Here is a 21,585-nt window from a genome sequence, read left to right as displayed (position 1 = left end):
AACCTTGTTGTCAACCACTCTACCACTCCGAAGGGTGGTGATAGCTTGAACTTGTTCATGAGTCGGCCCACTCGGAGGAGGGGTTTCATCAATCACATGCATTCCTCTAGGATTTTCAAATGGTTGAGCGGGAAGCTTACCCTTGTCTTTTTGAAGAAGTTGGTTCACTTGGTTAGCTATTTGTCCCATTTGATTTTAAAGCCTAGCTATGGATTGAGTATGGGAGTGAACCATTTGGAGAGTAGGTTGCAAGGATGTCAAGAGATGCTTGTTGGAATCTATGATTTGCTTGTTTAATGATTCCATCATTTGCACATTTAATGATTCCATCATTTGCTTGTTTGCAGCCACTATCTCATCAATTGGATTCACAGGAGGTTGAGTGGAGACATTTGGATTGTATGGAGGTTGGTAGCTTGAAGAGGCTTGGAAAGGCCTACCTTGATATTGAGAAGAGGGCTGATTTTGAGGCCCTTGATTTTGAAGTTGGGAATTTTGTGGGGCTTGTTGCCTCCACGAAAAATTCGGATGGTCTCGCCAACCCGGATTGTAGGTGTTGGAATATGGATTGTTCCCGGGCCGTGAGAACATGGCATTAGCTTGCTCTTGGTTGGGATTGGGAAATTGCTCCGGTGTGGGGCAATCTTCCGAGAGATGAAATGGACTATTACATGAGGCACAAACCGAACTTGCCGAATTTTGAGACAATGAAGGAGGAAGATGTGGTGCCATCAATTGGTAGAATTTATGAGCTATGGCATCCACTTGAGATGATTCCTCCCTTATTGATTTTTGTTGACAAGGATTGGTGTTCTTTGGAGTGGTTGAGGTCGGAGCCCTACGAGAATTGTGTTGAAGTGAATTTTCACTCAAATTCTCAAGTAAGGTCCAAGCCTCATCCGCATTCTTGGACATGAACATCCCACCACAAGAAGAGTCAACCATAAATCTATGGGCGTCGGTCAAACCGGCATAGAAAGCTTGCACTAATTGCCATTTTGGGATCAAATGATGAGGACATTTTCGAAGAAGATCTTGTAGCCTTTCCCAAGTCTCGTGGAGTTGTTCTCCATCAACTTGAGAAAAGCTTAGAATGGAACGCCTCATTTGGTTGGTTTTACTCACCGGATAATACTTCTTAAGAAATTCTTGTTGCAATTGAGCCCAAGAAGTAATAGAGTTGGGAGCGAGGGAGTTTAACCAATATTTTGCCCTATCCTTTAGGGAGAATGGGAAAAGATGGAGATGAAGTGCATTGTCCGAAAAACCTCTCAACCGGATGGTCGAACAGATTTCAAGGAACTCATCAAGATGCTTATATGGATCTTCATTATCAAAGCCATGAAATGATGGAAGCATTTGAATGGTATTAGACTTGATCTCATATTGAGCTGCATCGATGTTTGGCATCACTATACAAGAAGGAGAAGCATAGGTGGTAGGAATGAAATGATCTCTAAGAGTCATTGGTTCTACATTAGGAATTTCAACGCGTTCATTCCCCGGATTTCCTACGTTATCCCCCATTATATTGAATTCAGTTTCAAGGTCCCTTGTAAGAGTAGGTTCCCTAAGGTTCCGTCTAAGAGTTCTTTCAAGAGAGTTAATATCAATGGGAGAATCGATTGTGGGTAAGGAAAGTGACCTACGACCGAACATCAACAACAAAGCATATACTTAAAAAAACAATTCATCAACCACAACTCCACATACGATGTTCCCTTTCTCCTCAATTATCAAGACATAAAATGTAAATGGCCACGACAAGGACCGATGCTTGAACACAAAACATAAACAAGATAAGAGCCTCGACAAGGGCTTCACAACTAAATTAAACACATACACAATATTCACAATGCGAAACTAGAAGTCAAGAGACTTACCTGGGGTCCTCTAGACTTACAATTTGCTAGCAATCCCATGGCGAGCTCCGAGTCCCTAGAATCTTACAACACAAAAATGGTTAAACCACACGAGAAATATGCACAAAACACGATATTAACAATCAAACTAAAATTAACCCTAGAACTTTGGTTGCTAAACCGTTTGCAAGTCCCCGGCAACGGCGCCAAAAATTTGATCGGTTGATAATATGACCTAAATTTAATCAACCTTCGCAATAGCACGAATCATTGTAAAATAGGGCTATTGGTCGGGTAAGTCGAACCACTGGGACTGCGCTAATCTACGGCAACCTAAGTATCTAGAATCATTTTAGAGTGATATGGAGTGTTCATAGAGGATTTGTTGGTTGTCACTTAAGTTATGAAATTAAGATGCATGAACTAAAAACTTGCAAGAATTTAAATGAGATGAAATTCGATTAAAGACAACTAGGGGAGTGAATCCGTCTCCATCCCTATACACATGCTAGATTAGAGCTAAATTGGGGAAAAACAATATATAATGGCCAAGAATTATATAGCAACTCATGGTTGCCATATAATTAACAAGAAGTACATTGAATCACAAACAAGAATAATCCATCAAAGGTGAATATGTTTAGACTACCTAAACTAGAGTGTAGCTTAAACACATATACTTAAATGAAAGACTATCAAACCCTTGACACAATGATGAAGCACATGAAGGTAGGGATTAAGCATACACCATCAAAGGGCTTCCCTAAGCAATGATCTATCAAAGTCACCTATCAACATGTCAATAAACCATTCCATAACCTAGTTTCCATTCTCACCATGAAAACTCAAGCAACATGATTAATGTAAGAGGTCATCTAAAACAAGATAAACAACTCAAATAAATCATTCATAGCAATATTAACATTCATTACAACAAATGAAGTGCTCTTGGTTATGAAAAGACCATAGCATATACATTATAATCCCCAAAATAAAGCTAAACTAGATCATGCTTACAAGGGAGGGACTTCATCACCTCCCTAGAGGGTGAGTTAGTTACCCATAGAAGCTTTAGATGAAGGAAAAACCATGCCTTTTCCCTCCATTTTCGAGCTCCCTTCTTGTGGCTTCAAGAAAACCTTCTCTTGCTCTCCTCCCTCTCTCTAGAAATTCTGCCCTTCCAAGATCCTTGATAATGAAATGCTCCTTTAGCTTTTGTAGGCAAGAAAACCAACCAAAACCCCTCAAAACAAGGCCCTCCACACATCTTCTACCAACTCCAAAAAGAGGAAATAAGAGATGAGGGTGACAAGGCACAAGTGGGCTGAAAATGAGGACTTCCGGAGGGCATTCTGCCCAATTTTCGAGCGCTCGAAGGTGGCTCTTCGAGCGCTCGAAGCTACTTTCCAGCTTGAGCCACTTTGGCAAAATGACCATAACTTCCCGCTCCGAACTCCAAATGATGAACCGTTTGAAGATTTGGAAAGCTAATTGAAAGCTCTACATAAACCATGTTATAATGAAAGTCCAGTTCTGAAGGTTGGAGGGTCAAAAATGAGGAGCGAGGTCGAAATCCATTGCTGCCAGGCTGTTCTGCGCACCTTTGGTGAAAATAGCATAACTCTTTGCTCTGAACTCCAAATGAAGCAAACTTTATGTCTTTGGAAAGCTGATTCATAGCTCTTCATGTTATATGTTTTGATGAAAGTCCAGTTCTCGAGTTTACTAGGTCAAAAATGGCGATCAAACTCACTTCCCACTGCTACCAGAACTTCCTTAATGAGCACCATGACATTTAAGGCTTCAACAAAAACTCATTCTTGCTCCTTTTTGGCCAATGAACCTGAAAATAAATATGAACATGCAAATGAAGGCAATCTAAATAAAATAAACAACTAATGGACTTAACTAATGCAAATAAGGGCGCTTGAATATGTAATATTCGGCGCTTATCATGTCCTACTTTTGCTTACTTTGATAAAACTTGCACTTATTGTCTAAGTTATGTAATATGCACTCAAGTGCACCTTTTGAAACTCTTAGAATGTGGTTGTAATGAGGCCAAGGGCCAAATACACTTATGTGAAATGTATGCTAACTTTGAACTTCATTGTTGCCTATGGAAGATATATGGATTAATGCATTGAAGGGTTCTATTTTGCATATGACATGCCATGAGGCCATAGGCCATTGCAACACATCTATTTTATCATATTACATATGCTTGGTTGCTCACTTTGGCAAACAAAACCATCCTTGATGAAACAAAGACTCTAAGTAGCATTTTTAGGGAGTTTTACCCTATTCTATTCTAGGGGAATTTTGGCTATTTTAAAATGCTTTTTTTTCATTTTTCCTTGGAATTTACATAGAAAACTCAATTTTGAGGGGGGTTTCTTCTTTGTGTTTTTCCAGAAACTGCCATCTTGACCCTCAAAAATCAATTTTTTTTCCCGAAAAATCATTGCTGCCAGGTTTTTGCCGACTTTAGTGCAAATATACTTGGTACTATTCATCAACTTTTTTTTCAAAAGCGTGACGACCAATTCGAAACTTCCAGGGGTCTTGTGGGTGTATTTTAAGATTGCATTTTCAATTTTGGCAATTTAAAAACCTTCCGATGCCCCATTTCCTTTCTTTGGGCAGTAGCTTGGAACGATTTTTGACCTCTAGACCTAATTTTCTTGAGGGTATTTTGGACCTTTTGCAATGCATTTTTTTGGTTTCCGTTCATGGGTTGGGTAGAAAACTTGATTTTAGGGGGGGTTTCTTCTTTGAGTTTTTCCAGAAAAGTCCGTTTAGATGCCCATTTTTACTCTCAGTTGCAGCAGTAGTGGGTGATGGCACTGTAGCTGTCACGGCCTTCGTCGGGCCGCCGCGACGTTGATTTTGTTTTTGACCTTTCTCCCTCATCCGGACTCCAAATCAAGTGAGTTTTTTTAAAAAATTGATTAATTTTTCATTGTCTTCCCAGTGGTGTGCTCGATAGCACTTGAATCCATTTTTTTGCAAAATAACCATTTTGCCCCTAGGTTCCTTTTTGTCCGTTTTTGAAACGACTCTTCTGCATTGGTTTTCCTTTGGGTTTCATGACCTCATTGAGGGTCACATTGGTATCTTAGAGACGTATTGTATCTTTAGAGACCGTTGTTTCACCTTTCGCTTCCGTATTTCGGATCCGTTATCGGGTCATCTTTTGGTCATCACTGACGCACCGGGTTTACAAAACTTGGGCTGTCACAAGTGGTATCAGAGCTCCTAGGTTCAAAAACCTTAGGATGATGGGTTTTGGGTGCATAGCATGCTTTTGTTAGTGTACTTTGATTTATTAGCATACATTTGATAACATATTTTTGGCATTATAACATGATTACATGTTTCTTGGTGACATACTTGTTATTATGATATGTCTCTATGTTTGTATGCTTATATGTTTAAGAAGTATCCTTGTTTAACATATTGCTTAAGTGCTTACCTGTTTAAACAACGTTCCTTGATTGCCTTATCATGACCGTATGTTACATACCTCATCTTGTTTCATATTTCTTACTTTCATAGTACGAGTTGCATTCGGTCATAATAACTTGTGTTATTGTTGACCTCTTTCATTGCATATGTTTAGCATCATGGTTGTCACACGTGGGGAGTCTTTACGTCAGGGCGTTAAGGAGCAGGTGGATGACACCGAGTTTACGAGGGGTCCAGGGAGGCCTAGGATTCCAGTTCATGGCACGGGTCTAAATCCACCACGAGCTCCGACTTACGAGGAGCAGATTGCACAGGGAGTGGCTCTGGGGATGTCAAAGTCCATTCAGGCGATGTTTCGCCAGCAAATGACGGGGATATAGATTCCAGTACCGGCACCAGCACCGGCACCAGTTGCTAATGAGGCATTGGACTACTTCATGAAGTTATAGAGGGTTAAGATCGACCAGTTTGCAGGGAGTATGGATCCGCTTGCTTCAGAGGCATGGTTTGATCTCATGGTATGCAAGTGCGATAGCATGGCAGTACCTACAGACCGATTGAGGATCTCCTTGACAGCCTCTATGTTCATGGGAGATGCCGATATCTAGTGGAGGTCTATGACCAATATCCACGATGTGGAGGTGATGACTTGGGAGGAGTTCAGGACATTGTTCTTTGGCCGCTTCTTTCCAAGGGCTATGAGGCATGATATGAGAGTGCAGTTTACAGGTCTCTATCAGAGCAGGATGAATGTCATTGAGTATGAGACACGCTTCACTTCTCTTTCCCGCTATGTACTAGAGATGGTAGCCACCGATGAGCTCAGGGCGAAAAAGTTTCAGGATGGGTTACATCTTGATATTAGGCCATGAATTTTAGTGTTGGATCTGAGGAATTATGGGGAGGTAGTACAGAAGGCTATGCTAGTTGAGGCAGAGGACCGAGATCAGCTTAGGACCAAGGGTTCATATAAGCAGCCACGTAGAGAGGCTTCATCAGTATCCGTTAGGGGTCAGTGGAAGAAGGCTAAGGCTGGGGATAGTTCACGCACTCAGGGACAGTCACAGTAGGCTCGGTCTACATCTGCAGGTCTAGTATCTTCGAGGTCAGCCCGGGGAGTCATTTGTCACCACTGTCAGCAGCCGGGGCACATCAAGCCTCGTTGCCCATAGTTGCAGTCTCAGGGCAGTCGTTCTCAGACTAGTAAGTCTTCAGCTTCGACGCAGGGACTTCAGGGGGTTTGCAATTACTGCAAGCAGCCAGGATATTTCAAGAGGGAGTGTCTGCGCCTACAGAACAGGGCACAGAGTGACGCAGGCCCACAGGCCACACCGGCACAGTCGATAGTTGCACAGTCAGGTTTCAGGGTGCCTCAAGCACCACAGCCAGTTGTACCAGTCAGTTCGTATCCGGGTAGGAACCCTACACCTACTGCTTCCGGACATCAGTCAGCTCAGCAGGGCAGTTCACAGCAATCAGGGGCTCAGAGACGAGCTTACGCACTGCCATAGGCCGATACCTCTGCAGAGATTTCTACAATTCGAGGTATCTTTACAATTTTCAGTTCCTAGGCTAGAGTTCTTGTTGACACAGGTGCATCACATTCATTCATATCTGCATCATTTGCACATTCTTTGGGTCTGGAGGTCACACAATGGGATGGTTTCCTTTGTGTTGACACACCAGTTAGTGGTCCAGTGTTTTTGGACCGTGTTTGTTGGGGTTGTGTGATAAGCGCCGAATATTGCATATTCAAGCGCCCTTAGCTGCATTAGTTAAATCCATCTTTTGATTATTCTTTGTAAATTATCTTTATTTGCACACTTTTATTTATTTTCAGGTTTATTGGCCAAAAAGGAGCAAAAATGGTGTTTTATCAAATCTTTGAATAGCAATGTGCTCAAGGGTAAGTTCTGGCAGCAGCGAAATCTGACTTTGCTTGCCATTTTTAACCAATTAAACTCGAGAACTGGACTTCCATTTAAACATGACATATTTAGAGCTTCAATTTAACTTTCAAAATCTTCAAACAGTTCATCATTTGGAGTTCGGAGCAAAAAGTTATGGCTGTTCTACCAAAGTTGTGGAAAGTAGGTTAAGAGGAAGGAGCTCACTGGACTAACTTTGAGCACTCGAAGTCCTTAGTTCGAGGGCTCGAAGTGCTAGTTTGAGCACTCGAAGTCCTTAGTTCGAGTGCTCGAACTCCGGGTAGTTTCCTCTCTGAGAACCATCACTTCAGCCCACTTGCACCTTGTTTCTCTCATCTCTAATTTTCATCTTTATGGGTTGGTTGGAGATATCTTTTGGTGGGTTTCTGTGCCTTGTTTGGTGGAGGGAGATGTCTATACAAAGGAGGGGAACCACACAAACAAGATATCTTTCATCTTTGCAAGATTAGTGGGGAGAGAAAGAGGAGGAGAAGATAGAGTTCTTGAAGCCAAGGAAAGGGAGCTCGAAAATGGAGGTTCCAACCAAGCTTCTTCCTTCTTCTAAGGCTCCCATGGGTAACTAAACCTCCTTCTAGGGAGGTGATGAAGCCCCTCCCTTGTAAGCATGTATTAGTATAGTTCTATTTTGGGGATTGCAATGTATAATCTTTGGTCTTTTCATGGTCTAGAGCATTTTGCCTTTTGTAATGGAACTTCATGGATGTAAATGATTAATGTTGAGTCAATTATCTATCTTTAATGGTTTATTCTTTTAATCATGTTGCTTGCACTCTCATGGTGACAATGGTAGTGAGATCATGAAATGGTTTAATGGCAAGTTGATAAGGACTTTGATAGATCATTGCTTAGGTGAAACCTTTGATGATTTATGCTTATTTCTTGCCTTCATGTGCTTCATCATTTTATCTAGGGCTTGATAGTTTTTTATTCAAGTAAATATGGTTAAGCTACACCCTAGTTAGGTAGTTTAAACATGTTAACCTTTGATGGATTATGCTTGCTTTAGATTTAATGAATTTCTTGAGGATATAATAGCAACCAAGTGTGCTATGTATCATGACTATATATATATATTGTTTTCCCCCAATTTAGATCTAATCTAGCATGTGTATACGGATGGAGGCGGATTCACTTCCCTAGTCCTTTTTACTTGTATTTCATCTCCCTTCAACCAACAAATCCTCTATGAACACCTCTATCATTCTAAAAAGACTCTAGACATTTAGGTTGCCATAGATTAGCGCAGTGCCAGTGGTTCGACTTACCCGACCAATAGACCTATTTTGCAATGATTCGTGCTATTGCGAAGGTTGATTTATAATTGTAATCGACTCAACCGATCAATTTTTGGCGCCGTTGCCGGGGACTGCAAACGGTTTAGCAACCGAAGTTTTAGGGTTAATTTTAGTGTGATTGTTAATATTGTGATTTGTGAATATTTCTTGTGCGGTTTTGACCATCTTTGTGTTTTAAGTGTTTGTGAGATTCTAGGAACTCGGGGCTCACTAAGGCAACGCTAGCAAATTTGTAAGTCTAGGGAACTCCAGGTAAGTTTCTTGACCTTCTAGTTTCGAATTTGCAATATATTGTGCATGTGTTAACCTTAGTGATAATTTAGTTTTAAAGCCCTTGTTGAGGCTTTTATCTTGTTTAAATTTCGTGTACAAGCATCGGTCCTTATCGTGGCCATTTAAATTCTGTCTTGATAATTGAGGAGAATGGGAACATGATATGTGGAGTTGGGAATGATGAATAGTAGTATTGATAGCACTATATATTGTTGATGTTTGGCCGTAGATCGCTCTCCCTACCAACTCTTGACTCGCGAGTTCACATAAATTCACTTGAAAGAATGCTTAGACGAAACCTTAGGGAATCTTCTAGTGTAAGAGAGCTTGAAACTGAATTTAACACAATGGTTGAAAATGTAGGATATGTTAGAAATGAGGGGATTAGGGCCGAAATTCCAAATGAAGAGCCACTGACTCTCAGGGACCATTTCATCCCTACTACATATGCTTCACCTTCATGCATAGTGATGCCAAACATTGATGCGGCTCAATATGAGATCAAATCAAGTACCATTTAAATGCTTCCATCTTTCCATGGCCTTGATAATGAAGATCCGTATAAGCATCTTGATGAATTCCTTGAAATCTGTTCGACCATCCGGTTGAGAGGTTTTCCTGAGAATACACTCCTTCTGCATCTTTTCCCATTTTCTTTAAAAGATAGAGCAAAGTATTGGTTAAACTCACTCACTCCAAATTCTATCACTTCTTGGGCTCAATTACAGCAAGAATTCCTTAAGAAGTATTATCCGGTGAGTAAAACCAACCAAATGAGGCGTTCCATTCTTAGCTTTTCTCAAATGGATGGAGAACAACTCTACGAGACTTGGGAAAGGCTACAAGACCTTCTTAGAAAATGTCTGCATCATTTGATTCCAAAATGGCAATTAGTGCAAGCTTTCTATGCTGGCTTAACCGAACCCCATAGATTCATGGTTGACTCTTCTTGTGGCGGGATGTTCATGTCCAAGAATGCAGATGAGGCTTGGACCCTACTAGAGAATTTAAGTGAAAATTCACTTCAACATAATTCTCGTAGGGCTCCGACCTCAACCAATGCAAAGAACACCAACCCGTGTCAACTAAAATCAATAAGGGAGGAATCATCCCAAGTGGATGCCATAGCTCATAAATTCTATCAATTGATGGCACCACATCTCTCTCCTTCATTATCTTAAAATTCGGCAAGTTCGGTATGCTCATCATGTACTAGTCCATTTCATCTCACGGAAGATTGCCCCACACCGGAGCAATATTCCAATCCAAATAAAGAGTAAGCTAATGCCATGTTCTCAAGATCCAGGAATAATCCCTTCCAATACCTACAATCCGGGATGGCGAGATCACCCTAATTTTTCGTGGCGACAACAAGCCCCACAAAATTCCCAATTCCAAAATCAAGGGCATCAAAATCAGCCCCCTCCTCAATTTCAAAATAGGCAATTTCCAGCCTCCTCAAGCTACCGTCCTCCGTATAATCCAAATGTCTCTAATCAACCTCCGGTCTACCCAACTGATGAAATTGTGGCTGTAAACAAGCAAATGATGGAGTCATTAAACAAGCAAATCATAGACTCCAACAAGCAACTCTTAACATCTTTGCAACCTACTCTTCAAATGGTTCATTCTCATACTCAATCCATAGCTAAGCTCGAGAATCAAGTGGGCCAAATAGCTAACTCTATGAACCAATTGCTTCAAAAGGACAAGGGTAAGCTTCCTGCTTAACCATTTGAAAATCCTAGAGGGATGCATGCGATTGATGAAACCCTTCCATCGAGTGGGCCGAGTCATGAGCATGTTCAAGCAATTACCAACCTTAGGAGTGGTAGAGTGGTTGACAACAAGGTTGGTGGAGACAAAAATGGAGAAGAACCTCCTTTGAGAAATCCAAATTCGAGCTCTTCCAATCAAATTCCAAGCTCTTCTTGTCCAAATACCATTCACAGAAATTCCACACATGTTAACCCAAATGTGGAAACTTCTTATGAGCCAAAAGCTCCATTTCCGCAACGTCTTCAAGAGTCAACACACATTGGGAACAAGAATTGTAAAATTCAAGACATGTGGGAAGTTTTCAAGCAAGTGAAGATCAACTTGCCCCTCTTGGATGCTATCAAGAAAATTCCTCCCTATGCGAAATTTCTTAAAGACTTGTGTACTCAAAAGCGCACTTCTAAAAGTCATTTACCAAAGAAAGTGAGGTTAACTGAAAATGTTAGTGCTATCATTCAGCACAACACTCCTCCAAAGTATAAGGATCCGGGTGCCCCCACAATCTCTTGTGTCATTGGTGACAACAAAATCGAGAGGGCCCTCCTTAACTTAGGAGCTAGTGTGAATTTAATTCCATACTCAGTTTACTTACAGCTTGGCCTGGGAGATTTAAAGCCGACTTCCGTGGTTTTGTAACTTGCCGATAGATCGGTCAAGCATCCACGAGGCATTCTTGAGGATGTTATCATCCAAGTGGACAAATTCTACTTCCCGGTAGACTTTGTGGTTCTTGACACGGAACCGGTCCACGATCTAAAAAAGCATATTCCAGTGATCCTTGGTAGGCCATTCTTAGCTACGGCTAATGCATCAAATAATTGCCGAACCGGGGTGATGGACATTGCTTTTGGAAACATACAAGTCAAACTCCATATCTTTCATGTAACTCAACATCCTTCCAATGAGGATGATTGTTTTCTTGTTGATGTCATTGATGAAGTAGTTGAAGAATCTCTTCCCTTCATTCTAAGCAAGGACCCCCTTGAGACTTGCATGTCTCATTTTGACTTCTTAAACTTTGATATTGACCAATCCATCCAAGAAGTTAATTCTCTGCTTGATGTCGACGCTATCATGGATTTTCCCCCTTGGAAAATTCCAAGAGAGTCGCTTCCTCAGCTGTCCACTACTCCTCCGGTTCCATCTTTGAAATCTCCACCGCTACTTGGCTTAAGCCGCTCCCGGCCTATCTCAAGTATGTATTCCTTAGTTCAAATCAAACTCTCCTGGTCATCATTGCATCAGATCTTCTAAAGGACCAAGAAACCAACCTTTTAGCGGTGCTACAAGAGCATAAAGAAGCTATTGGTTGGGCAGTGGCTGACTTGAAGGGAATTGACCCCTCCATCTGTATGCACCGCATTTATATGGAGGATGATGCAAAGCCTACTAGAGAGGTTCAGCGCCAGTTAAATCCTAACATAAAAGAAGTGGTAATGAAGGAAGTAATAAAATTGTTAGATGTAGGAATCATCTACCCTATCTCTGATAGCAAGTGGGTAAGCCCCACACAAGTTGTTCCCAAGAAATCCGGTCTCACCATTGTTGAAAATTCAGCGGGTGAGCTCATGCCACAACGAACCACCATCGGGTGGCGTGTGTGTATTGATTACCGAAAGCTCAACTCGTTAACTAGGAAAGATCATTTTCCATTACCATTTATTGATCAAATCCTAGAAAGGCTAGCCGGCCAAAGCTACTATTGTTTTCTCGACGGTTATTCCGGCTATAACCAAGTGGCAATCGCCCCTCAAGATCAAGAGAAAACAACATTCACATGTCCCTTTGGAACTTTTGCATATCAACGCATGCCTTTTGGGCTATGCAATGCTCCTGCAATGTTTCAAAGATGTATGATGTCCATATTTTTCGATATGGTTGAAAAATTCTTGGAAGTTTTCATGGACGATTTTTCTGTCTTTGGCTCCTCCTTTGATTCTTGTCTCAAGAACTTATCTCTTGTACTCCAAAGATGTAAGGAAACAAATCTAATTCTAAGCTGGGAGAAAAGCCATTTCATGGTCCAAGAAGGCATTGTTCTAGGTCATGTCATCTCTAAACGGGGAATCGAGGTGGACAAGGCAAAAGTTGAGTTAATTTCTAATCTTCCTCCTCCGAATTTCGTCCGTCAAATCCATTCTTTTCTTGGCCATGCTGGTTTTTATCGCTGCTTCATCAAAGACTTTAGCAAAGTCTCAAGGCCCTTGTGCAATCTCTTAGCCAAGGATGTTCCATTCGATTTTGATGAAGCTTGTACGGAAGCTTTCATTAAACTTCGCACTCTCCTCTCATCTGCCCCAATAATGAAACCGCCTAATTGGTCTCTTCCTTTTGAGATCATGTGTGATGCATCCGACTATGCATTAGGCGCGGTTTTGGGCCAACGTATGGACAAGGTCCCATACGTCATTTACTACGCTAGTCGAACTCTTTCTGATGCTCAATTAAATTACACAACTACTGAAAAAGAGTTGCTAGTTGTAGTTTATGCCTTGGATAAATTCTGCTCCTATCTTCTAGGTTCCAAGGTCATAGTTTTCTCGGATCATGCCGCCCTTCGGCATTTGCTATCAAAAAAAGAGACCAAACCCCGCTTGATTCGATGGATACTCTTACTTCAAGAGTTCGACATTGAAATTCGGGATAAAAAAGGGGCAGACAATGTTGTCGCCGATCATCTCTCTCGCTTACTCATTGAAAAATCGTCCGATTTCGCTGTTGTCCGTGATTCTTTTCTGGATGAGAAACTCTTCCAGATTTCCCATGCAAATCTTCCATGGTTTGCGGATATTGTTAACTACCTTGCGGTAGGTAAAATTCCAACTCATTGGTCCAAACAAGAGAAGGACCGGTTCTTTTCCCAAGTCAAACATTTCTTTTGGGAAGATCTGGAGCTATTCAAATACTGCCCAGACCAAATAATCCAGCGATGTATTCCCGAAGTTGAGACTACAAGCATTCTCAATTTCTCTCATACTCTTGCTTGTGGAGGCCATTTCAGTGCTAAAAAGACCGCTCATAAAGTTCTTCAAAGTGGATTCTATTGGCCCTCCTTGTTCCGAGATGCATACAATTTCTGTAAATCATCTGAAAGATGCCAAAGGCTCGGATCCATGTCCCAAAGAGACATGATGCCCCTCAATTCCATATTAATAATTGAAATTTTTGATGTGTGGGGAATCGACTTCATGGGACCATTTCCATCTTCTTATGGGTACGAGTACATCCTTGTAGCGGTGGATTATGTTTCCAAATGGGTGGAAGCCGCGGCCACCAGAACCAGTGATCATAAAGTTGTGATCGAGTTCATTCAATCTAACATCTTTAGTCATTTTGGTACGCCCCGAGCAATCATCAGCGATGGCGGATCACATTTCAGAAATCGTTATCTTAAATCCGTCCTTTCTAAGTATTCCGTCATCCATAAGGTTGCTACACCTTACCATCCTTAAACGAGTGGTCAAGTAGAGATGTCTAACCAGCAGATAAAGCACATTTTGGAAAAAATAGTTCGACCGGACCGCAAGGATTGGTCACTATGACTAGACGATGCACTTTGGGCTTACCGGACAGCTTATAAGACACCCATTGGCATGTCGCCATATCGACTTATCTTTGGCAAAGCGTGTCATCTTCCAGTAGAATTAGAGCACCGTGCTTTTTGGGCCATAAAAAGCCTAAATTTTGATCTCAAACAGGCTGGCTTTAATCGTGTTTTGCAACTGAATGAACTTGAGGAAATCCGAAATGATGCATACGAAAATGCCAAAATCTATAAGGCAAAGACTAAAGCTTTTCATGACAAGCACATTGTTAACAAGTCTTTCGCCCCAGGACAAAAGGTTTGGCTTTTCAATTCCCGCTTGAAACTTTTTCCCGGTAAACTCCAGTCAAGATGGGATGGTCTATACATCGTCACTACTGTCTTCCCTCATGGAGCAATCGAACTCCAAGATCCGGCAAGAGGATCGCTCTTTAAAGTTAATGGCCAACGGCTTAAGCCTTGCATTGACGGCATAGTCCCAACCCGAAAAATTGAGGAAGTCCTCTTGACAGACCCAATTTACGAGGATTGATGCCTGTTCTAGCTTCGTCTAGCTATCGACTTTAAATTTAGCACAGCAAGAGAAGCAATTCTTTCTATTTCCAGACTTCTCTACATTTTCATTGCCTGGGCTTTGAAATTTTCTGGGAAATTCATAAGGAAAGCCAAAATTTAACCTTATCTGGAATTATCTTAAATTGTGTCCAACAATTCAAATTGATTCTCTTAGGCCTTCTACAACCCTTGTTTTCATACTTGGAAATTTTTAGCTTCATCCGGTAATTTTATTGGATCGTTGGAATGCTTCACATGTGTATGACCTCTATTTTTTTTAATGCATTATTGGAAAATTTTCTCTAAATTCCATTCATGCATTGAAGAGATGTTGGCTAATTGGCAATTTCAGTCATTTCACCCAAGCTTTGCTCACCAGTCAAATTTTGAGCACTCAAAGTCCAACCTTCGAGCACTTGAAACTTTCATTTTTCAGTGAAGAGCCTACTGTCTGAAGTTCGAGCGCTCGGAGTGCACACTTCGAGCACTCGAAAGTCCATCGAAACTCACTGCCTTAAGTTCGAGCGCTCGAAGGCCTAACTTCGACGCTCGAACCCCCCCTCCCCAGTTTTTAAATCTAATCCCCCCCTCTCCCGCGTCTTTCTAGCTCCCTAACCCACGACCTCCTCCCTCCATTTCCACCTTTTCTCTCTCCCATTACTTCTCTCCTACCTCCCCCACTCCCTCCATCACCCACAACCACAACCTTTCCACCTTTCTCTCTTCCTCCATTAACTTCTTTCCCCCCCACTCTCTCTATCACCCACAACCTCCACCTTTCCACCTTCCTCTCTTCCTCCATTAACTCCTACCCACATCCCACTTCTCTCCTTCTTCTTCATCCATCCCTTTATATATGACCGTCACCCCCATTATTCCTCCTCATTCCACCGGTGCCTTTCTCTACTCTTCTTCCAAGGTATGTCGCTTCCCTCTTTCTCTTCAATCTCTGTGTTTTCTTATTAGAATTGAGGAGTATGGGCATAAAATCTTTAGAGTTTAATTGTGCTTGTTGCTATGCTCTATCATAGAGAGCATTGTGTCTGAAATTTTTTGGGTTTCTTTATAGATTCTTCTCATTCTCACATCTTTTCTTTCTTTATGCATACCAGGTGTTCGCTGAAATTCCCCAACCAAGTTTGCCTCTCCACATATCTCGTGCAGGCCCTTCCCGTCGTCCTAGACCCTCTGAGGATGTTCCTGTCGTTCCTTATGAACAGCCCCAAGCCCCTTGGCTCGACAAAGAGCTCAATTATGAGCTTCTCTTCCCGCTCACGGGTGTCTTTGACACTCATCCCACCACTTCATGGGCTATCGCGGAGCTAGTTAACCGGCGTCTTCAACACATTTGCCAACCTGTTTCCAAGGTCACCTACCCCCGTGTGGTGCGGCTCTTCTTCCAGAATCTTAATTGCCCTGAAGAGCCGCCGGTCACTCTCACCACATCTATTGATGGCATCCCTTTTTCCTTCACTCTTGCGGACATGGTGGCAGTCTCTGGCTGTCCTCTGGAGTGCCCCGATGACATTGTCAATCGTGAGAATCTCCCTTTATATGAGGAACCGGATACTTTAACTGTGGACCAGGTTGTCGCTGCCATTTGCAACGTGGACGACCCTCATCGCCCTCGGAGCTTTACCCTCAAATCCACCCTTCCGAAGCGAGTTTGGTTCTTTAACTCCGTTCTCAAGCATAATGTTTACCTTTTGGCACACAGCACCGAGCGCCGAGGCCTGATGTTGTAAGCCTTGTATGCCATGGACCAAGGCAAATGGTTCTCTATCCTAGAACTCATTTGGGACACATTTATGCGGTTTTGGGACGAGTGTATCAACGCACGGCAGCAGCGTCTTAAAAATCGGCCTTTGCCGTTACCATTCTTTGTTATGAGCTCTTAAAGTACAAGGGCTTCATGGTTCCTCCTCATGAACCAAGGGGCAAAAAGATTCAAAATTTTACTCTCTGCCGGTGGACCAATGTTCTAAGCCATTCTCGGAACCCTCGGCTCACTGCTCCTCCTTTGCCCCATTCTCCATCTCCTCCTTTTTCTGAGGATAACCCCATGGCGGAGGACGCTGCAAGGGACGAGCCTCCGGTTGATCTTCCACCTAACCAAGCCTTCTTCCGGGCTAGTCTTGCCCGTCTTCATGAGCGGATGGATCGTTTTGAGCTTTCTTTACCCGACTACACTCGGACTGTGCGGGAGGACTACTTCCGTGCCGAAGAAGACCGTCGCCTTGCTGCCGACGACCGCCGTGTTGTGATCGGTTGATCAACTATACATCAACCTTCGCAATAGCACGAATCATTGTAAAATAGGGCTATTGGTCGGGTAAGTCGAACCACTGGGACTGCGCTAGTTTAAGGCAACCTAAGCGTCTAGAATCGTTTTAGAATGATAAGGGGGAATAGGGTGTTTGCTTGGTTTGTCACTAAAGCTATGAAATTAAGATGCATAAAATAGAACTTGTAAGAATTTAAAAGAGATAAAATGTCGGTAAAAGAGACTAGGGAAGTAACTTCACCACCTACAATATAAACATGCTAGAATATGATTCATTCGGGGAAAAACAACATAAATATGTGGCTATGATAAGTAGTTACTCATGGTTACTACATTACCTTCAAAGGATTCATGGAATCAATAGGCAAGAACAATTTATCAAAGATTTTACATGCTCAATTACCTAAACTAAAGTGTAATTTAAGACATGTTCACTAAGCTAGAAATTGTCAAACCATCAATCACATGATAAGAGCACATGAAGCTAAGAATTAAGAATAAGCCATCAAGGGAAGAACCTAAGCTATGGCCTATCAAATCTCTCAACAACATGCCATTAAAACCATTCCAAAAATCTCATCTTCATTGTCACCATGAAAATGTAAACCATACAACCATGAAAACATACATTCTAAGACAAGAAAGTAGGTCCAACATGATCATTAAATCAAAATCAATTCATTACATCAAGTAAGAGTTCTAGATTATGGAATCACCACAAAAATACATTATTTTTCCCAAACTAGAATCAAAAGTAAAGCATGCTTACAATGAGGGGTTCCATTACCTCCCTAGAGGAGGAGTTAGTTACACATGGGAGCCTTAGAATGAAGAAGAACCATGGATCCTCCTTCCATTTTCGAGCTCCCCTTTCTTGCTCCAAGAACTCTCCTTCCTTTGCTCTCTTCTCTCTCCTCTAATCTTGTAGAATGAAGCTTTCCCCTATTGTGTGGCTCATATCCCTCTTATCTACCACCAAAAGGCCACCAACCAACATCTCCAACCACTTCATTAAAGAGGAAAGTAAAATGAAGAAACCAAGGTGCAAGTGGACTGAAATGAGCCATTTCCGAAGGGCATTCTGGCCAAAATTCGAGCACTCTAAGCAAGGCCTCGAGCACTCGAATTTAGTGTAAAAATGCCCATGCTTCACTTGCTCCGCCCAGACCTACTTTGGTTAAACAGCCATAACTTTGCGCTCCGAACTCCGAATGATGAACCGTTTGAAGATTTAGAAAGCTAATTCAGAGCTCTAAATATTTTATGTTTAGTGGAGATCCAATTCTCAAGGATGGTTGGTCGAAAATGAAGATCAAGGCAGAATTTCATTGCTGCCAGGCAGTTCTGCGCACCTCTGGTAACAAGGCTATAAGTCTCTGCTCCGAGCTCCGAATGACAAACCGTTTGAAGATTTGGGAAGATAATTCAGAGCTCTAAATCTTTCATGTTATGAGGGAAGTCCAGTTCTCGAGTTTGGAAGGTCAAATTGGCAAGCAAAGTCCAGGTTCTACTGCTGCCAGAATTCAGCATTGGCACCTTTTGTTGCTCAAGATTCCACAAGGCCTTATTCTTGTTCCATTTTGGCCAATGAACCTGAAAATGTATAAAAACATAGAAATGAAGATAATCTACATAAATTAACATACAACGGACTTTACTAATGCAATTTAGGGCGCTTGAATATATAATATTCGGCGCTTATCATGTTGCAGCGGAGGACCGTCGCATGGCACAAGAGGACCGGCGTGAGACTCAATCCCTCCTCAATGCCATCCTCACCCATTTTCCCCCAGCCCCGTAGATAGCTGCCAGTGTTGGACTTTTTCATTTTGTTTCGTAATTGTGTATGTTTCCTTTCTGTTTTTCTTTTACTTTTCAACTTTAGGATTGTGCTATGCATAAGTTGCTCTAGTTCAACATGTTTGCCTCTCAGTTCCTTTTGTAATCATGTTTTTATGAATAAAGATCCTTTAGCATTTCTGTTATCTTCTTTTTCGCCATTTTCTGTCCATATTTTACTGTTTGTTACTATTTTTGTCGTTGTTCTTTTTTTTTCTTCATGTCCCAGTACAGGTGGCCCATTTCAAGTTTGGGGGACGCATTTTGCGCTTTTTATTTATAGCAGGAAACCTTGGCCTTCGTCGCTCCACTGGGTATTTTTGTTCCTTTTATCCCCTTTGCCCTTTTCTTTTTTCGATCTTTGTCTCCCACATTGAGGACAATGTGTCCTTCCAATTTGGGGGTGCAATTTGCATTGTTGGTTCCATATATTTGCTAAGCAATGACAGTATAATTTGAAACTGGGCGGAGATAAAGCATATGTTTAATACCGTGGATAAGGAAGCAATTGTGAATTTTTGAAAATAAAGAAAAAAATGTGATTTTAAAATGATCATGTGGATTCAAATTAGTCTGTATAAATATCTCAATTAGATTCTCGTTGGATTTTCCACTCTTTTATGCTTCACAATGCACAGATGCACATTGGAAACTTAACCGTGAGGCATGTAACTTGATTAACCGTGATCTTGACCTAGTCAATCTGAATTGATGAACCTAATAGATGGATACCTGTGGTGTGAAAAAAAAAATTATATATATATATATATATATATATATATATATATATATAAATTTGACCAGTTTGAGTTTGTAACCTTTCCAACTTGAGTTATTAAGCCCTAGGAGTGCCTCTACACTCAACACCCTGAAGCCATCTGGTTTGGGAGTTGTTGGCCTAACGCTTGTTATATGGGTTGGTCAGAAAGCTTAAAAGACTTAGACATTGCACGGTCATTCAAAAATATTTTTATTAAACATAGTTCATTGGAGTTCGTAGCCTTACCAATTCGAGCTATTAAGCCCTAGGAGTGTCTCTACACTCAGCACCCTAAAGCCATCTGGTTTGGGAGTTGTTGGCCTAACGCTTGCTATACGGGTTGGTTAGAAAGCTTAAAGGATTTCAGCATTGCACAACCATTTTATGTATCATTTTCGAGTTAAAATAAACTGTCAACAAGCAACAAAGTTGTTTGTAATTTAATTCATGCCTTAGGGACTTCATTTAAAAGGGAATTCAACGATTTGAAGACTTGTGTCTTGGAACTGGAAAAAGAAAGTAAAAGCTGCATGTTGTGAATCCAATCCACTTTCACTGAAGCTAGAGTTGATTTCCAGTCAAGCGATGACAATTGAGTATTTATATAGACTAGGATGTTGATGCGTGTTTATGGAAATGTGTTTAACCAATTCTTTTTTGTATCAATGCTTCATATATGCAAGGTAGACTCCTCAATGACCCCGTCTCCAATCCTGTGTCTGTTTCGAGTTATATTCGAGCTATGTATATATTTCGTTTTGCCATAGTTGATTTTATGGTAGCATTTCCATTGTTGTCATTTCATTGAGTTTTTCATTTTAGTTTTGCTAAGGGACTAGCAAAATATAAGTTTGAGGGTGTGATAAGCGCCGAATATTGCATATTCTAGCGCCCTTAGCTGCATTAGTTAAATCCATCTTTTGATTATTCTTTGTAAATTATCTTTATTTGCACACTTTTATTTATTTTCAGGTTCATTGGCCAAAAAGGAGCAAAAATGGTGTTTTATCAAATCTTTGAATAGCAATGTGCTCAAGGCTAAGTTTTGGCAACAGCGGAATCTGACTTTGCTCACCATTTTTGACCGATTAAACTCGAGAACTGGACTTCCATTTAAACATGACATATTTAGAGCTTTGATTTAACTTCCAAAATCTTCAAACGGTTCATCATTTGGAGTTCGGAGAAAAAAGTTATGGTTGTTCTACCAAAGTTGTGCAAAGCAGGTTAAGAGGAAGGAGCTCACTGAACTAACTTCGAGCACTCGAAGTCCTTAGTTCGAGCGCTCGAAGTGCTAGTTCGAGCGCTCGAAGTCCTTAGTTCGAGCGCTTGAACTCCGGGCAGTTTCTTCTCCGAGAACTATCACTTCAGCCCACTTTCACCTTGTTTCTCTCATCTCTAATTTTCATCTTTTTAGGTTGGTTGGAGATGTCTTTTGGTGGGTTTCTGTGCCTTGTTTGGTGGAGGGAGATGTCTATACAAAGGAGGGGAACCACACAAACAAGATATCTTTCATCTTTGCAAGATTAGTGGGGAGAAAAAGACGAGGAGAAGATAGAGTTCTTGAAGCCAGGGAAAGGGAGCTCAAAAATGGAGGTTCCAACCAAGCTTCTTCCTTCTTCTAAGGCTCCCATGGGTAACTAAACCTCCTTCTAGGGAGGTGATGAAGCCCCTCCCTTGTAAGCATGTATTAGTATAGTTCTATTTTGGGGATTGCAATGTATAATCTTTGGTCTTTTCATGGTCTAGAGCATTTTGCCTTTTATAATGGAACTTCATGGATGTAAATGATTAATATTGAGTCAATTATCTATCTTTGATGGTTTATTCTTTTAATCATGTTGTTTGCACTCTCATGGTGACAATGGTAGTGAGATCATGAAATGGTTTAATGGTATGTTGATAAGGACTTTGATAGATCATTGCTTAGGTGAAACCTTTGATGATTTATGCTTATTTCTTGCCTTCATGTGCTTC

This window comes from Cornus florida, unplaced genomic scaffold (genome assembly GCF_030987335.1).
Source record: "Cornus florida cultivar Cherokee Brave unplaced genomic scaffold, ASM3098733v1 CherokeeBrave_3.0.0_Hap2_Chr03, whole genome shotgun sequence".
NCBI lineage: Eukaryota > Viridiplantae > Streptophyta > Magnoliopsida > Cornales > Cornaceae > Cornus > Cornus florida.
The sequence above is the reverse complement of the archived record's forward strand: the minus strand, read 5'-3'. Positions refer to the sequence as shown.